General features: G+C 46.9%; 1 protein-coding gene across 1 annotated transcript in view; it reads left to right on the top strand.

Annotated features, from left to right (window-relative positions):
* The window catches only part of LOC145350232 (SPRY domain-containing protein 3-like), a 321,444-nt gene that overhangs the window by 129,649 nt on the left and 174,478 nt on the right, over positions 1 to 17,317 (top strand). The window lies entirely within an intron of this gene.

Below are 17,317 nucleotides of genomic sequence, written 5' to 3'. Positions count from 1 at the left end.
TTTAAGAATATCAATGGGAAGAAGATAACCAGGGAAAGAGTTGGTTCATTAGGGACCAAGGGGGCGATCTGTGGGTGGAGTCAGAGGATATTGGTAGAATGTTGAATGAATACTTCAGTTCCATCTTCACCCAAAAGATGAAAATGATGGTATGGAATTCAGGGAGAGAGACTATGACGTTCTTGAGCAAATTGATGTCGGGAAGGATAAGTTATTGGAAGTGTTGGCAGCCTCAAAAGTGGACTATTCTCCAGGTCCAGATGAATTGTGCCCTGGGCTACTGTGGGAGGCAAGGGAGGAGATGCAGGGGCTCTGACCTAAATTTTTAATTCCTCTCTGGCCACGGGGGAGGCGCCAGATGACTGAAGGACAACTAATGTGGTTCCACTACTCAAGAAGGGTTTTAGAGATAAACCAGGGAACTATAAACCAGTGATTCTCACATCAGTGGTAGAGAAACTATTGGAGAAATATCTGAAGCAGAGCATTTATCTCCATTCAGAGAGGCAAAGCTTGATCAGGGATAGTCAACGTGGCTCCATCAGAGGGAGGTCATGCTTAACAAATCTGATTGAGTATTTAGAGGAGGTGACCAAGTGTGTGGATGAGGGGAGCACAGTCGATGTAGTTTATATGGATTTCAACAAAGCTTTTGACAAGGTCCCACATGGGAGACTTGTAAAAAAGGTAGATTCACATCAGATTCAGGGTAATTTTGTAATGTGGAATCAAAATTAGCTCAGTTGTAGGAGACAGAGGGTGATGACAGAAGCTGATTTAGTGACTGGAAGCCAGTGTCCAGAAGCGTACACAGGGATCCCTGCTGTGCCTCCTATTCGTCATTTATATAAATGACATTGATGACTCTGGGAGTGTGGGAGGGTGGGACGGTGGGGGGTGGGGGTGGGGGTTTGGGGTGGGAAGGCATAGGATTATTAAGTTTGCCTCAAAGTTGACACAAAGATTGACCAGGTGGTTAACAGTGAGACAGAGTGTCTTGTACTACAAGATGATAGAGGCGGGATAGTTAAAGGGGCAGATAAGTGGCAGATGGAATTTAACCCTGAAAAATGTGAGGTGATACACTTTGGAAGGAGTAATTTTACAAGAAAGTACTCAATGAATGGTAGGACACAAAGAAGGTCTGTGGAACAAAGGGACCTTGACATGTTTGTCCACAGATCTCTAAAAGTGGCATGTTTATCAATCGGGGTACAGATTACAAAAAGCAAGGGACTCATGTTGAGTTGTAGAGAACTTTGGTGAGGCCTCAGCTGGAGTGCTCTGTGCAGTTCTGGTCACCACATTATAGGGAGGATGTGTACGCACTGGGGGGAGTGCAGAGGAGATTCAGGATGCTGCCTGGGATGGAATATTTAAGTTATGAAGAGAGGTTGGATAGGATTGAGTTGTTTGCATTGGAGCAGAGAAGACTGAGGGGTGATCTGATCGAGGTGTACGAGATTATGAGGGAATGGACAGGGTGAATAAGGACCACTTGTTCCCCTTATTTGAAGGGGTCAGTCACGAGAGGATATAGGTTAAAGATGAGGGGCAGGAGGTTTGGGGGGATGTGAGGAAAAGCTTTTTTATCCAGAGGGTGGCGATGGTCTGGAATGCGCTGCCTGGGAGGGTGGTGGAGGTGGGTTGCTTCATGTTCCTTAGCAAGTACCTGGATGAGCACTTGGCACATCGTAACATTCAGGGCCATGGAGCAAGTGCTGGTCGATGGGGTTAGCTGGGATTTCAGGTGTTTCTAATGTGTCTGTGCAGACTCCTCCACAATCATCCTCAACACTGGTACCCCACAAGGCTGTGTTCTCAGCCCCTTACTGTACTCCTTATATACCAATGACTGCATGACCAAATACCCTTCCAACATGATTTTCAAATTTGCTGATGACAGCACCGTACTGAGTCGGATCTCAAGCAACGATGAGACAGAGTACAGGAATGAGATAGAGAATCTGGTGAACTGGTGTGGTAACAATAATCTCTCCCTCAATCTCAACAAAGTGAAGGAAACGTAAAGGAGAACGTGCCCCTGTCTACATCAATGGGGACGAAGTAGAAAGGGTCGAGAGCTTCAAGTTTCTAAGTGTTCAAATCACCAACAAACTGGACCCATGCCAACACTATAGTTAAGAAAGCCACACCAATGCCTCTACTTTCTCAGAAGACTAAGGAAATTTGGCGTGTCAGCTATGACTCTCACTAACTCTTACAGACGTACCATAAAAACCATTCTTTTTGGGTGTATCACAGCTTGGTATGGGCTCCTGCTCTGCCCAAGACCGCAAGAAACTACAAAAGATTGTGAATGTAGCCCAATCCATCACGCAAACCAGCCTCCCATCCATTGACTCTGTCTACACTTCCCGCTGCCTCGGCAAAGCAGCCAGCATTATTAAGGACCCCACGCACCCTGGACATTCTCTCTTCCACCTTCTTCCGTGAGGAAAAAGATACAAAAGTCTGAGGTCACGTACCAAATGACTCAAGAACAGCTTCTTCCCTGCTGCTGTCAGACTTTTGAATGGACTTACCTTGCATTAAGTTGATCTTTCTCTACACCCGAGCTATAACTGTAACACGACATTAGAACCATAGAACACTACGGCACAGAAACAGGCCCTTTGGCCCTTCTTGGCTGTACCGAACCATTTTTCTGCCTAGTCCCACTGACCTGCACCTGGACCATATCCCTCCACACCCCTCTCATCCATGTACTTATCCAGGTTTTTTTTAAATGTTAAAAGTGACCCCGCATTCACCACTTCATCTGGCAGCTCATTCCACACTCCCACCACTCTCTGTGTGAAGAAGCCCCCCCCCCCCTCCACTAATATTCCCTTTAAACTTTTCCCCCTTCACCCTTAACCCATGTCCTCTGTTTTTTTCTCCCCTAGCCTCAGTGGAAAAAGTCTGCTTGCATTCACTCTATCTACACCCATCATAATTTTATTCCTGTACTCTGTCCTTTCTTTGCCTATGAACGGTATGCTTTGTCTGTATAGCGCGCAAGAAACAATACTTTTCACTGTACACTGATACGTGTGACAATAATAAATCAAATCAGATTGATGGGCTGAAGGGCCTCTTCTGCACTGTATGATTCTATGATCAGGCTGCTGGTCACTCTCTTTTACTGGAACCTGGGTGGTTGACTGCTCTGACCAATGAATGTTTTCCACAATTGCATACCTGAAATCCCAGTCCTGGTACTCCTTTTCACTGGAGCACTTGGGAACTTGCAGTTCTATTTGGCTAATAACAGTTGTCTTGACAGCTTCTGCTGTTTTGAGGAGATCCAGAGCTGCACAGGCGTCTCTGTTCAGCTGAGAGAAAGACAGGTTATAGATCACCCGAAGACTTGCTTTCTTCCATACATAATGGCTCTGGAATCATCTCTGTAACCAGAAGTAGATTATTCGGGCACAGACAGCCATGGGTCTATTGTTTGCAGTCTTTTCCTGACAGTGCTTTGTCCGACGGAACCTGCTGGACGGGCTCCTGAGACTAATTTAGAATTTTGTTGCGTGGCCATTGACTGAAATACTGTCCATATTCCAAATCAGAAACCAAGATTTTTTGGCCTCTTCCGAGAAACATGGCTGTGGGTGGGAATTTCCTGCCCCGCCTGCCACGGGAATCGTTGCAGGTGAGGGGACATAAGAACATAAGAAATAGGAGCAGGAGTAGGCCATCTAGCCCCTCGAGCCTGCCCCGCCATTCAATAAGATCATGGCTGATCTGTCGTGGCTCAGTTCCACTTTCCCGCCCTCTCCCCATAACCCTTAATCCCCTCTCTTATCAAAAACCCATCAACCCGCTTCTTAAAAATATTTAGCGAGGCAGCCTCCACCACTTCAACGGGCAGAGAATTCCAGAGATTCACCACCCTTTGAGTGAAGAAGTTCCTCCTCAACTCCGTTCTAAACCGCCCCCCCTTTATCTTGAGGCTGTGCCCTCTAGTCCTACTGTCCTTTCTGAGCGGGAAGAGCCTCTCCACCTCTATCCTATCCATCCCATTCATCATCTTATACGTCTCAATGAGATCTCCCCTCATTCTTCTAAACTCTAACGAGTACAAGCCTCGAGCCTCTAACGAGTACAAGGGACAGACCATGTAAAGGTCCATCAACCTTGGGCAGGATGTTCCAGTTCTGGGGTGAATGCAGCTGGAAAATCTCACTCTGTGTGTCTGCCAGGCTTCCAGTCTTGCCCTCCTGGGTCGCCTTTCTGTGTTTCAGAGTTTTTTCCTGCACAGTTTGTCGTAGAGCCCAATCCTGATTCACCCTAAGCACTGGGCCGAATTTCTCGGACATTGATGGAGCCTATAGTGCACTTTGCTCCACAGTGTTGGCACATTCACCCTCCTGGCTGCTTCAGGTATGATTTTCCATGGCCTGGAATGTCCTTATGTCTTTGTTAACTACTTTAACTAGTTGGACTCAGGGTTTGGATCTGCACCTCATATTCTCTTCCCCTACAGTGGCCCAGTGCTGCTCACAGAGTTCTGACTCTTGAACTATCTGGAGTGTCTTTTCCAGAGTTAAATCCTTCTTTGTTTGTAGGATGTCAAAGAGTGCATTATCCACTGCTCCCGCCGCTATTCTGTCTCTGATGAGTCCCCATTTTAAATCTACATATTCACAAACATCTGCCATCCTGTACAGATCAATGATGAATTAATCGACTGGTTCCCCTGGCTGTTGTATCCTTTTATTAAACTTGGCTTTTTTGAATATTTTATGGCTCCTTGGATTAAAATAATCATTGAATGATTTTCGTGCCTCTTTGAATTTTGTAGGTGATTCATAAATTCCCTGCCTTGCAAACATGTCATCCACAATTGGGCCTACTGAGTAAAGTAGCGTACTCACCTGCTCTTCTGCTGACTTATTATTTAAATCTTGAAGTGATCTTTTGACAAGGTACCTCACAAGAGGTTATTGCAGAAGGTCAGGGGACATGGAGTTGGGGGTAGGGTGTTAGCGTGGATAGAGGATTGGTTGTCAAATAGGAGGCAGAGAGTGGGGGTCAATGGGTGCTATTCGGATTGGCGGATGGTGACTAGTGGGGTGCCCCAGGGGTTGGTGCTGGGGCCTCAGCTATTTACCATTTATATAGATGATCTGGAGGAGGGAACCGAGTGTAGGGTGTCGAAATTTGCTGATGACACCAAGATTGGTGGAACGGCAAATTGTGCGGAGGGTGTGGAGAGTCTGCAGAAGGATCTAGATAGGCTGGGCGAATGGGCCAGGAAATGGCAAATGGAATTTAATGTTGGCAAGTGTGAGGTGGTCCACTTTGGTAGGAAGAATGGTAGGAAGGACTATTACTTACATGGAGAAAAACTGCAGCAGGCGACGGTGCAGAGGGACCTCGGGGTCCTTGTGCATGAGTCGCAAAAACCCAGCTTGCAGGTGCAGCAGGTGGTCAGGAAGGCGAATGGGATGCTGGCCTTCATAGTGAGGGGAATTGAATATAAAAGTAGGGAGGTCTTGCTGCAGCTGTATAGGGCATTGGTGAGGCCGCAGCTGGAGTACTGTGTGCAGTTTTGGGCGCCGCACCTGCGCAAGGATATTTTGGCCTTGGAGGGAGTGCAGAGGAGGTTTACTAGGCTGATACCAGAGTTGAGGGGGTTGAGCTATGAGGAGAGGCTGAATAAACTAGGCTTGTGCTCGTTAGAGTTTAGAAGAATGAGGGGAGATCTCATTGAGACGTATAAGATGATGAATGGGATGGATAGGATAGAGGTGGAGAGACTCTTCCCGCTCAAAAAAGACAGAAGGACTAGGGGGCACAGCCTCAAGATAAAGGGGAGGCAGTTTAGAACGGAGTTGAGGAGGAACTTCTTCACTCAAAGGGTGGTGAATCTCTGGAATTCTCTGCCCGTTGAAGTGGTGGAGGCTGCCTCGCTAAATATTTTTAAGAAGCTGGTTGATGGGTTTTTGATAAGAGAGGGGATTAAGGGTTATGGGGAGAGGGCGGGAATGTGGAACTGAGCCACGACAGATCAGCCATGATCTTTTTGAATGGCGGGGCAGGCTCGAAGGGCTAGATGGCCTACTCCTGCTCCTATTTCTTATGTTCTATGTTCTTATGTTATCTTAAAAATCTCTCCTTCCAAAGTCACCAGTTTTGTGATCTGGAATTTGGAAATGGTCCAAACTGATTTGGGCGTGTGGGATTCTGACCCATGTTTAAATTTTAAAAGGCTGTGTTGTGCTTCAAGAAGTGTCTGAATTTCTCGATGGTGTTTCTGATCCCTGGAGCCAATGGGATCTCTCCCACTTGCCGGTTTTGGTAGGTTCTGCTCCAGTGATGATGGTGCTCAGTTTGAGGCAAGGTGGTGTCCAGATGTCTGCCTGCGGGCTTCTCTTTTCAATGTTTTTGATTTTTTTATTTGACCTGTGGACCCATTTAATTCTAATTTCTGCTTGCTGTCATGATGTTCATTCTGGTGTAAGCTCAGAAGCACCCCAACTCGGAGATTCATTTTTAGTGTCAGGTTTTTTCAAACTGTGCTTCTGACTCTGATTTCTCAGGACTTGTGTAGCCTGCAGTTTTAACAGTTTTAGCTCACCCTGCTGCTCCTATTCCTGGATTTGAAGCTGGACTTCCAAAGCAGCTGCAGTAGAGTCTGCTGCTGCATTGAGGAATTTTACATCTCTGCTTTCAGCTTCCAAGCCTTTCTTTGGAGCTTTCTGCTCGCGCTTATTCCTCTGCGCCTTTGCTTCTGGAGCTTCTTTTCAGGTCAGAGTTCAGTGAGGGATGTTTCCTCAGTTTCCCAGTTTGTCTTTTAGCCAGGTTTTGGGTTTTGCTGCATCAGCCAATGGGAACACCCTTTCCTTTGTCCATCTGCATCAAACTTGTTATAATCTTGTACATTTCTATTAAACCTCCTCTCAATCTCCTTTGCTCTCAGGAGAACAACCCCAAACTTCTCCAACACAACTTTGTAACTAACATTGCCAGTTCCCGGAACAATCTGGTAAATCTCCTCTGCATCCTCTCGGGGACCAGCGCTCTAATTGTGTGGATCAGAGCTGGATGTAAGATGCTAACTGTGTCCTAACAGAGCTTTGTGAGTTCAGTATAACTCCCTCTGTTTGTTCTCAATGCCTCTGTTTATGAAGCCTAAGATCCCACTTGTTTTGCTAATCACTCTCTTAATGTGTTCTGCCATCGTCAAAAATCGATGCACATGGATTTCCAGGATCCTTCCTACACTTTTTTAAACTGTGTCATTAATTCCATATTTCATTAGCCTATTCCTTCTGCTGAAATGCATCACCTGACATTTTTCTGAATTAACTTCCGTTTGCCATTTGTCTGCCAGTCTCTATCTGTGTGCTAGAATAATCCTCACTGTCTGCTACCCCTCCACGCTTTGTATCTTTGACACACTGCAGAATGACAAAGTCTAGAACCTGAATATTCCATGGTACAAAACATTTCAGAAGGACAGGAGGCTCAGAAAAGGTGGAGCGGTAATTCTGTTAATTAAGGATGACGTCGGCACAATCGGAAAAATCAAAATGTAGAATCATTTGGGGCAGCAGAGTGGCACAGTGGTTAGCACTGCTCTCTCACAGTGCCAGAGGCCCGGGTTCAATTCCCAGCTTGTGACTGTGTGGAGTTTGCACATTCTCCCCATGTCTGTGTGGGTTTCCTCCAGGTCTCCCGTTTCCTCCCACAGTCTGAAAGACGTGCTGGTTAGGGTGCATTGACCCGAACAGGTGCTAGAGTGTGGCGACTAGAGGAATTTAACAGTAGCTTCTTTGCAGTGTTAATGCAAGCCTTACTTGTGATACTAATAAGTTACTTTACTTTATTCGGGGTAGAGATGAGAAATAATAAAGGTAAGAAGTCACTTGTGGCTTTGTTAATAGCCCCTCCCTCCCCCCCCACACAGTATCTACAGTGTAAGATGGGGTATGCAGGAAGACATAATGGGGTCTTATGAGAAAGGTACAGTAATATTGCATTGTAATTTCAATCTACCTATAAATTGGACAAATCAGATTGAGGAAAGTATATATGGGGAACCTGTGGATGTGCTGCACTTAGATTTTCAGAAGGGATTTGAGAAGGTGCCATTGTGTAAAATACAATCTCATAGTGTAGGAGGTAACACATTGGCTGGAGCTGGGATTGAGTAGCTAACTGGGTCAGAGAGCTGGGGTAAATGGGTCATTTTCAAGGCTGGGTGCGGTAAACAGAGTGCCACAGGGATCAGTGCTGTGGCCTCAACTCTTCATTATCCATATCAATGACCTGGATGGAGGGACCAATTGTACCATTGCTAAATTTGCTGATGGCACAAAGATAGTGAGAGGGAAAGTAAGATTTGATGAGGATAGTTGGACCCTGCAAAGGGATATAGACACGTTCAGGGAGTGAGCAAAAAATGGGTAGGTGGTGTACGACGTGGAAAAATGTGAATATGTCCACTTTGGCAGGAAGATTATACAAACATGTTATTGAAATAGAGAGAGGTTGCAGAACTCTGAGTTCCAGAGGGATCTGGGTGAACTGGGACATTGATCAGAAGAAGATTACATGCTGACACAGCAAGAGATTAGGAAGGTAAATGGAATGCTGGTGTTTACTGCAAGAGGGATGGAATATAAAATTTCAGAGTTTTAAAAGTTTATTCATTCGTGTCACAACACTGCAAAAACCTCCTAGTTGTCGCAGTCCGGGTACACTGAGGGAGAATTTAGCACGGCCAATGCACCTAACCAGCATGTCTTTCAGAATGTGGGAAGAAACCGGAGCACCCGGAGGAAACCCACACAGACACAGGGAGGACTCCACACAGACAGTGATCGAATCCAGGTCCCTGGTGCTGTGAGGCAGCAGTGCCAACCACTGTGCCGCCGTGCTGCCCCACTGCAGCTGTACACGGTGTTGGTGAGACCACATCTGGAGTATTGTGTGCAGTTTTGGCCTCGTTATTTAAGAAAAGAAGTAAATGTTTCAGAGACAGGTCCGAGAAGGTTCACCCGACTGATCCCTGGGGCACAGAGGAGAGGTTGGACAGGCTGCACCTCTATCCAGAGGCGTTTAGAAGAATGAGAGGTGATCTTATTGAAACAAATAAAATCCTGAGGGGGTTTGATTGGGCGGATGCTGAGCAGATGTTCCTCCTCGCGGGAGAGTTTAGAACGAGGGGACACAGTTTAAAAATAAGGAATCTCCCATTCAAGACACAGATGAGATTAAATGATTTCTCACAGAGGGTGGTAAATCTTTGGAATTCTCTTCCCCAGAGTGTGACGGAGACAGGATCTGTTAATGTTTTTAAGGCAGAGGGAGATATATTCTTGACTAAGAGCGGGAATCAGTGATTATTGAGGGAGACAGAATGTGAAGTTCAGGCGACAATCAAATCAGGCATTGATCCTATTGAATAGCAGAGCAGGCTCAATGGGCCAAATGGCCTTCTCCTGCTCCTAATTTACATATTCCTACGTTTGCATGTAACTGGGAAATTTTATTCTGTGTTCCCATTTTCATGTCATTCATATATTGCAATAAAAAGCCCTGGTCCCATCCCCCACCCTCGGGGTCACAGCTCTGTCTCCCATCCCCCACCCTCGGGGTCACAGCTCTGTCTCCCATCCCCCACCCTCGGGGTCACAGCTCTGTCTCCCATCCCCCACCCTCGGGGTCACAGCTCTGTCTCCCCTCCCCCACCCTCGGGGTCACAGCTCTGTCTCCCGTCCCCCACCCTCGGGCTCACAGCTCTGTCTCCCGTCCCCCACCCTCGGGCTCACAGCTCTGTCTCCCGTCCCCCACCCTCAGGCTCACAGCTCAGTCTCCCATCCCCCATCCTCGGGGTCACAGCTCTGTCTCCCATCCCCCACCCTCGGGGTCACAGCTCTGTCTCCCCTCCCCCACCCTCGGGCTCACAGCTCTGTCTCCCATCCCCCACCCTCGGGGTCACAGCTCTGTCTCCCCTCCCCCACCCTCGGGGTCACAGCTCTGTCTCCCGTCCCCCACCCTCGGGCTCACAGCTCTGTCTCCCGTCCCCCACCCTCGGGGTCACAGCTCTGTCTCCCGTCCCCCACCCTCGGGCTCACAGCTCTGTCTCCCATCCCCCACCCTCGGGGCCACAGCTCTGTCTCCCATCCCCCACCCTCAGGGTCACAGCTCTGTCTCCCATCCCCCACCCTCGGGGTCACAGCTCTGTCTCCCATCCCCCACCCTCGGGGTCACAGCTCTGTCTCCCATCCCCCACCCTCGGGCTCACAGCTCTGTCTCCCCTCCCCCAGTCTGGGAAACAATCCTTTCCCACAACTCGCTGTTTTCTATCCTGGAGAAACTTCCTGACCCTTCCTTTTCTATCAGCCTCCATTTTGTTAACCAGCCTTTTGTGTGGCACTTTGTCGAAAGCTTTCTTAAAACCCAGATAAACAGCATCCATCACATCCCCTTCATCAGCCTCCTCTGTTACTCCGTCAAAAAATTCCACCTGAATAATCCAACACAATCTGCCTTTTCCGACTCTGTCCCGATTCTCCTTCATTCACTCAAACCCCTCCCAATGTCTGATGGATTTTTTTTCCCTGATTGTTGCTTCTAAAATATTCCCTGCGGCTGATATTAAATTGGCCAGTCTGTAGTTATAAGGAATGTCTTTATATCTCTTGTTAAATAGGGTGAGACATCTGCCCTCTTCAATCCTCTGGCACCGCTCCCATATCTGGGGAAGATTATGACAAGTCCTTTCACTGTCTTCATTCACACTTCCCTCAGCAACCTGCGATATAAACCAGCTGGCTTCACTAATCACTCTCTCAATATGTCCATGTGAAAGATCGATGCACATGAACCCTCAGCTCTCTCTGTTCCTGAACACTCTTTAGAACTGTGTCATTAAGCTTGTCGTGTCTCCCTACTCCTTCTGCCAATCTGCATCACTTCACAGCTCCCTGTATTAAATTCTACCTGCCACTTGTCTGCCCACTTTGCGAGTAAATTGATGTGATTTGGTCTGGGCTCCTGCTCTGCCTAATACTGCAAGGAACTGCAAAAGGTCATGAATGTAGCCCAATCCATCACGCAAAAGCAGCCTCCCGTCCATTGGCTCTATCTACACTTCCTGCTGCCTCGGGAAAAGCAGCCAGCATAATTAAAGACCCCACACACCCCGGACATTCTCTCTTCTATCTTCTTCCTTCAGGAAAAGGATACAAAAGTCTGAGGTCACGTACCAACCGACTCAAGAACAGCTTCTTCCCTGCTGCTGTCAGACTTTTGAATGGACCTACCTCGCATTAAGCTGATCTTTCTCTACACCCTAGCTATTACTAACACTAAATTCTGCACTCTCATTTCTTTTTCACCTAGTGAATGTTATGTTTTGTCTGTATAGCACGCAAGAAACAATACTTTTCACTGTATGTTAATACATGTGGCAATAAATCAACTCAAATCAAAGCCAATTAGAATCACCCACTGTCTGCTACACCTCCAGGTTTGGTATTATTGACAAATATTGGAAGCTTACTCCATGTTTCGATATGTAAGGAGATCCCGGGCTGGATAAATAGCAACGGAGAGCACAAAGATTAGGAAATGATGACAAATCTTCAGAAAAATGGTTCAGCCTGAACTAGGACATTGTGTCCAGTTCTGGTCACCACACTTTGGAAGGATTGTAAAGGCTTCAAGAGGATGCAGAAAAGCTTGATGAGAAAGGCTTCAGGGATTGGCCTGTGATGGGTGGATATATTGGGGAAGCTGTGGTTGTTTTCCCTGGAGAAGAGGAAGACGGACAAGAGATGTTTTTTTTAGGCAATTTCAAAATCATAGGGAGAACCTGTTCCCAATGGTGGAAGGATCGAGAAAAAGAGGACACAGAATTAAGATATTTGGCAAAAACAGAAATGCCAACATGAAGATCATGGTGGAGAACATTCACACAGCGAGTGGTTAGGATCTGGAATGCACTGTCTGAGAGTGTGGTGGAGACAGATTCATACAGCGAGTGGTTAGGATCTGGATTGTACTGTCTGAGAGTGTGGCGGAGACAGATTCACACAACGAGTGGTTAGGATCTGGAATGTACTGTCTGAGAGTGTGGCGGAGACAGATTCACACAACGAGTGGTTAGGATCTGGAATGTACTGTCTGAGAGTGTGGTGGAGACAGATACACACAGCAAGTGGTTAGGATCTGGAATGTACTGTCTGAGAGTGTGGTGGAGACAGATTCACACAGCGAATGGTTAGGATCTGGAATGTACTGTCTGAGAGTGTGGTGGAGACAGATTCACACAGCGAGAGGTTAGGATCTGGAATGTACTGTCTGAGAGTGTGGTGGAGACAGATTCACACAGTGAGTTGTTAGGGTCTGGAATGTACTGTCTGAGAGTGTGGTGGAGACAGATTCACACAGCGAGTGGTTAGGGTCTGGAATGTACTGTCTGAGAGTGTGGTGGAGACAGATTCACACAGCGAGTGGTTAGGATCTGGAATGTACTGTCTGAGAGTGTGGTGGAGACAGATTAACACAACAAGTGGTTAGGGTCTGGAATGTACTGTCTGAGAGTGTGGTGGAGACAGATTCACACAGCGAGTGGTTAGGGTCTGGAATGTACTGTCTGAGAGTGTGGTGGAGACAGATTCACACAGCGAGTGGTTAGGATCTGGAATGTACTGTCTGAGAGTGTGGGGCTTACAAATTCAATCATGGTTTTCAAAAGCGAAATGAATAAGTACCTGGAGTGAGAAAGTTTTCGGAGATATTGAGAAGGGGTGGGGGAGGGGAGGAAGCTAAGATAAAAGTAAAATACTGTAGGTGCTGAAATCTGAAACAAAAACAGAAAAATGCTGGAAAATCTCAGCAGGCCTGACAGCATCTGTAGAAACAAAGTAGGTCCAACATTTCAGGTCTAGATGACCTCTAGATGAGCTCTAACAAACGGTCATCTAGACTCTAGGCTCTATTCTCTCTCTGCAGATGCTGTCAGACCCGCTGAGATTTTCCAGCATTTGTCTGTTTTTGCTTTTTTACACAGCAGACTAATTCAATTCCGATGATACTAAATTCTTTCTGAGATTCCTGGATTTCCCTCTTCTCTTAGTCGGAAGGTTAACTCTACCCCTTCCTGCAGTGGATTGTAGACTGGACATGGAGATCAGTGTCTCTCTGATCAGTATCACTGTATGTGTTGCTGGTATATTTGTCAGTGCTGGCTACTCTCACTCAGCCTGTCTGCTGTTTAGGTGCTCGGCGCCTGAGTTGATCTTGGCACTGGAATTAATCATTGGAATCAGTCCCTGCCCAGATTCTGCTTGATAAACTTTAGCAGTAACCTCCTGCTGCTCTTCACAACAGAACATGTTACTTCTCCCTGCTTCTGGTTTCTGTTTAATTGCAGTCAATCTCTCTCACAGCTGCTAAATTGCAATTATAACAAATGATTCGCGTCTGAGAAAATATTTCTCTGCATATTTTTCGAACTGCTGAACAAACCAGGGAAGCAGGAAGGATTTTTTTTATTTACTCTTGGGACGTGAGCATCGCTGGCTAGACCAGCATTTATTGCCCATCCCTAATTGCCCCTTGAGAAGGTGGTGGTGAGCTGCCTTAGAATCAGAGAAAAACTACAGCACAAACAAGCCCTTCGGCCCATAAGTTGCATCAATGATATCTCTACCTACTAGGCTTACCTATAACCCTCAATCCTATTAAGTCCCATGTACTCATCCAGAAGTCTCTTAAAAGACCCTATCGAATTTGCCTCCACCACCACCGATGGCAGCCGATTCCACTCACTCACCTCCCTCTGTGAAAAACTTACCCCTGACACCTCCTCTGTACCTGCTCCCCAGCACCTTAAACCTGTGTCCCTCTCGTAGCGACCATTTCAGCCCTGGGAAATAGCCTCCGAGAATCCACCCTATCTATTCCTCTCAACATCTTAGAAACCTCTATCAGGTCACCTCTCAACCTTCGTCTCTTCAGGGAGAAAAGTCCGAGCATAGAATCATGAGCCTTCTTGAACCTCGGCAGTCCATGTGGTGTAGGTACAGACACAGTGCCATGAGGGAGGGAGTTCCAGCATTTTGACCCAGTGACAATAAAGGAACAGCGATATTTTTCTAATTCAGGATGGTGAGTGACTTGGAGGGGATCTTCCAGGTGTTGGCGTTGCCAGGTATCTGCTGCCCTTGTCTGTCTAAATGGTAGAGGTCATGGGTTTGGAAGGTGCTGTCTAAGGACCCTTGGTGAGTTGCTGCAGTACATCTTGTAGATGGTGCACACGGCTGTCATTGTGCATCAGTGATGGAGGGAGTGAAGGAGTGAGGGGCGGCACAGTGGTTAAAACTGCTGCTTCAAAGCACCTGGGTCCCAGGTTCAATTCCTGGCTTCGGTCACTGTCTGTGTGGAATTTGCACGTTCTCCCTGTGTCTCTGTGAGTTTCCTCCGGGTGCTCCAGTTTCAAAGAACAAAGAAAATTCCAGCACAGGAACAGGCCCTTCGGCCCCTCCAGGCCTGCACCGACCATGCTGCCCGACTGAACTAAAACCCCCTACCCTTCCGGGGATCGTATCCCTCTATTCCCATCCTATTCATGTACTTGTCAAGATGTCCCTTAAAAGTCACTATCGTATCCGCTTCCACTCCCTCCCCCGGCAACGAGTTCCAGGCACCCACCATCCTCTGTGTAAAAAACCTGCCTCGTACATCTCTTTTAAACCTTGCCCCTCACACCTTAAACCTGTGCCCCCAGTAATTGACTCTTCCACCCTGGGAAAAAGCTTCTGACTATCCACTCTGTCCATGCCTCATAATCTTGTAGACTTCTATCAGGTCTCCCCTCAACCTCCGTCGTTCCAGTGAGAACAAACCAAGTTTCTCCAACCTCTCCTCATAGCTAATGCCCTCCATACCAGGCAACATCCTGGTAAATCTTTTCTGAACCCTCTCCAAAGCCTCCACATCCTTCTGGTAGTGTGGCGACCAGAATTGAACTCTATATTCCAAGTGCAGCCTAACTAAGGTTCTATTAAGCTGCAACATGACTTGCCAATTTTTAAACTCAGTGCCCCGGCCGATGAAGGCAAGCATGCCGTATGCCTTCTTGACTACCTTCTCCACCTGCGTTGCCACTTTCACTGACCTGTGTACCTGTACACCCAGATCCCTCTGCCTATCAATATCCCTAAGGTTCTGCCATTTACTGTATATTTCCTATCTGTATTAGACCTTCCAAAATGCATTCCCTCACATTTGTCCGGATTAAACTCCATCTGCCATCTCCCTGCCCAAGTCTCCAACTGATCTATAACCTGCTGTATCCTCTGATGGTCCTCATCACTGTCCGCAAATCTGCCAACCTTTGCGTCGTCCGCAACTTACTAATCAATCCAGTTACATTTTCCTCCAAATCATTTATGTATATATTACAAACAGCAAAGGTCCCAGCACTGATCCCTGAGGAACACCACTCGTCACAACCACAGCCTGAAAGATGTTCTGGTTCGGTGTATTGACCCGAACAGACGCCGGACTGTGGCGACTAGGCGATTTTCACAGTAACTTCATTGTAGTGTTAATGTAAGCCTTACTCGTGACTAATAAATAAACTTTATTTTACTTTGAATGCAATGCCTCAATGTTAAAATTCTCGGCCTGTTGTTTAAATCTCTTGATGGCTGGACCCATTTCCTACCCTTTAACCCCCTCCAGCCCTGCAGCCAATGTTCCTTTGAATTTTGTACAGCTGTGAGAATTCTGCTCAATGTGCGCCACATCTTTTAGTTCTCATGTGGTCATCTTAAGGATGTGAGGACTAAAAACTCATCTGGTAATTTTTAAATAAAAAATATAAAAATATGCTCATTGCTACCTCTAAAAGTTTCTAACTGGGCCAAGAGCTAAGATGGCTGAATCCAGTCTGTCTGTGGCCCTGAACAGGAGGAGCTAGTGGGCAGTATCAGAGAAACCGCACATCGTTATGGTGGCACGGTGACACAGTGGTTAGCACTGCTGCTTCACAGTGCCAGGGACCTGGGTTCAATTCCAGGCTCAGGTCACTGTCTGTGTGGAGTTCGCACATTCTCCCCATGTCTGCGTGGGTTTCCTCCGGGTGCTCTGGTTTCCTCCCACAGTCCAAAGATATGTGGATTAGGTTGATTGGCCATGCTAAATTGACCCAAGTGTCGGGGGATTGGCAAGGTAAATGCATGAGGTTATGGAGATAGAATTGTGGTTGGTACAGACTTGATGGGCTGAATGGCCTCCTTCTGTACTGTAGGAGTTCTTAAAAAAAGTTGTACCTGGAGAGACACTGATGGTCCCCTGTGGGCTGCACAATACAAACTCCATCGACATTTCAGGCTGGCCAACTGGACTCTGTCGGACAAACAGCCAGCAACATTCATATAGTACAGAATAGACCCTTCGGCCCATCGAGTCTGCACCAACAAAACTTCACCAAATCTACACCCCATTTCCCAGTAATTGGCCCATAGTCTTGAATATTACAACATTTCAAGTACTCATCCATGTATTTTTTTAAGGATTGTGAGGTTTCCTGCCTCTGCTACCCTCCCAGGCAGCGCATTCCAGACTCCCACCACTCTCTGGATGAAGAAACCTATCCTCAAATCCCCTCAAACTTTCCGCTTCTCGGTTTAAAATTATTTCCCCAGATTATTGACCCTTCAGCTCAGGGGAATTGCTAATTCCTATCCACCCTGTCCCTTCCCCTCATAATCTTGGGCACCTCAATCAGGTCCTCCTCCAGCCTTCTCTGCTCAAGAGAAAAGGATCCAATTGTACAGTTTTGGTTTCCTTACTTGAGAAAGGATATACTGGCACTGGAGGGGGTGCAGAGGAGATTCACTAGGTTGATTCCAGAGTTGAGAGGGTTGGCATATAAGGAGAGACTGAGTGGACTGGGGCTATACTCATTGAAATTCAGAAGAATGAGGAGAGATCTTATAGAAACATATAAGATTAGGAAGGGAATGGATAAGATAGAAACAGGGAAGCTGTGTCCACTGGCGGGTGAAACTAGAACTAGGGGGCATGGCCTCAAAATAAGGCGAAGCAGATTTAGGACTGAGTTGAGGAGGAACAGAGTTCAGGACTAGAGGGCACAGCCTCAAGATAAGGGGGGGCAGTTTAGAACGGAGTTGAGGAGGAACTTCTTCACTCAAAGGGTGGTAAATCTCTGGAATTCCCTGCCCGTTGAAGTGGTGGAGGCTGCCTCGCTAAATATATTTAAGTCACGGGTAGATGGGTTTTTGATAGGCAAGGGGATTAAGAGTTATGGGGAGAAAGC

The sequence above is a fragment of the Carcharhinus amblyrhynchos genome, chromosome 11 (genome assembly GCF_965287045.1).
Source record: "Carcharhinus amblyrhynchos chromosome 11, sCarAmb.v2.hapA, whole genome shotgun sequence".
In the NCBI taxonomy this organism is placed as follows: Eukaryota; Metazoa; Chordata; class Chondrichthyes; order Carcharhiniformes; family Carcharhinidae; genus Carcharhinus; species Carcharhinus amblyrhynchos.
The sequence above is the reverse complement of the archived record's forward strand: the minus strand, read 5'-3'. Positions and strand labels throughout refer to the sequence as shown.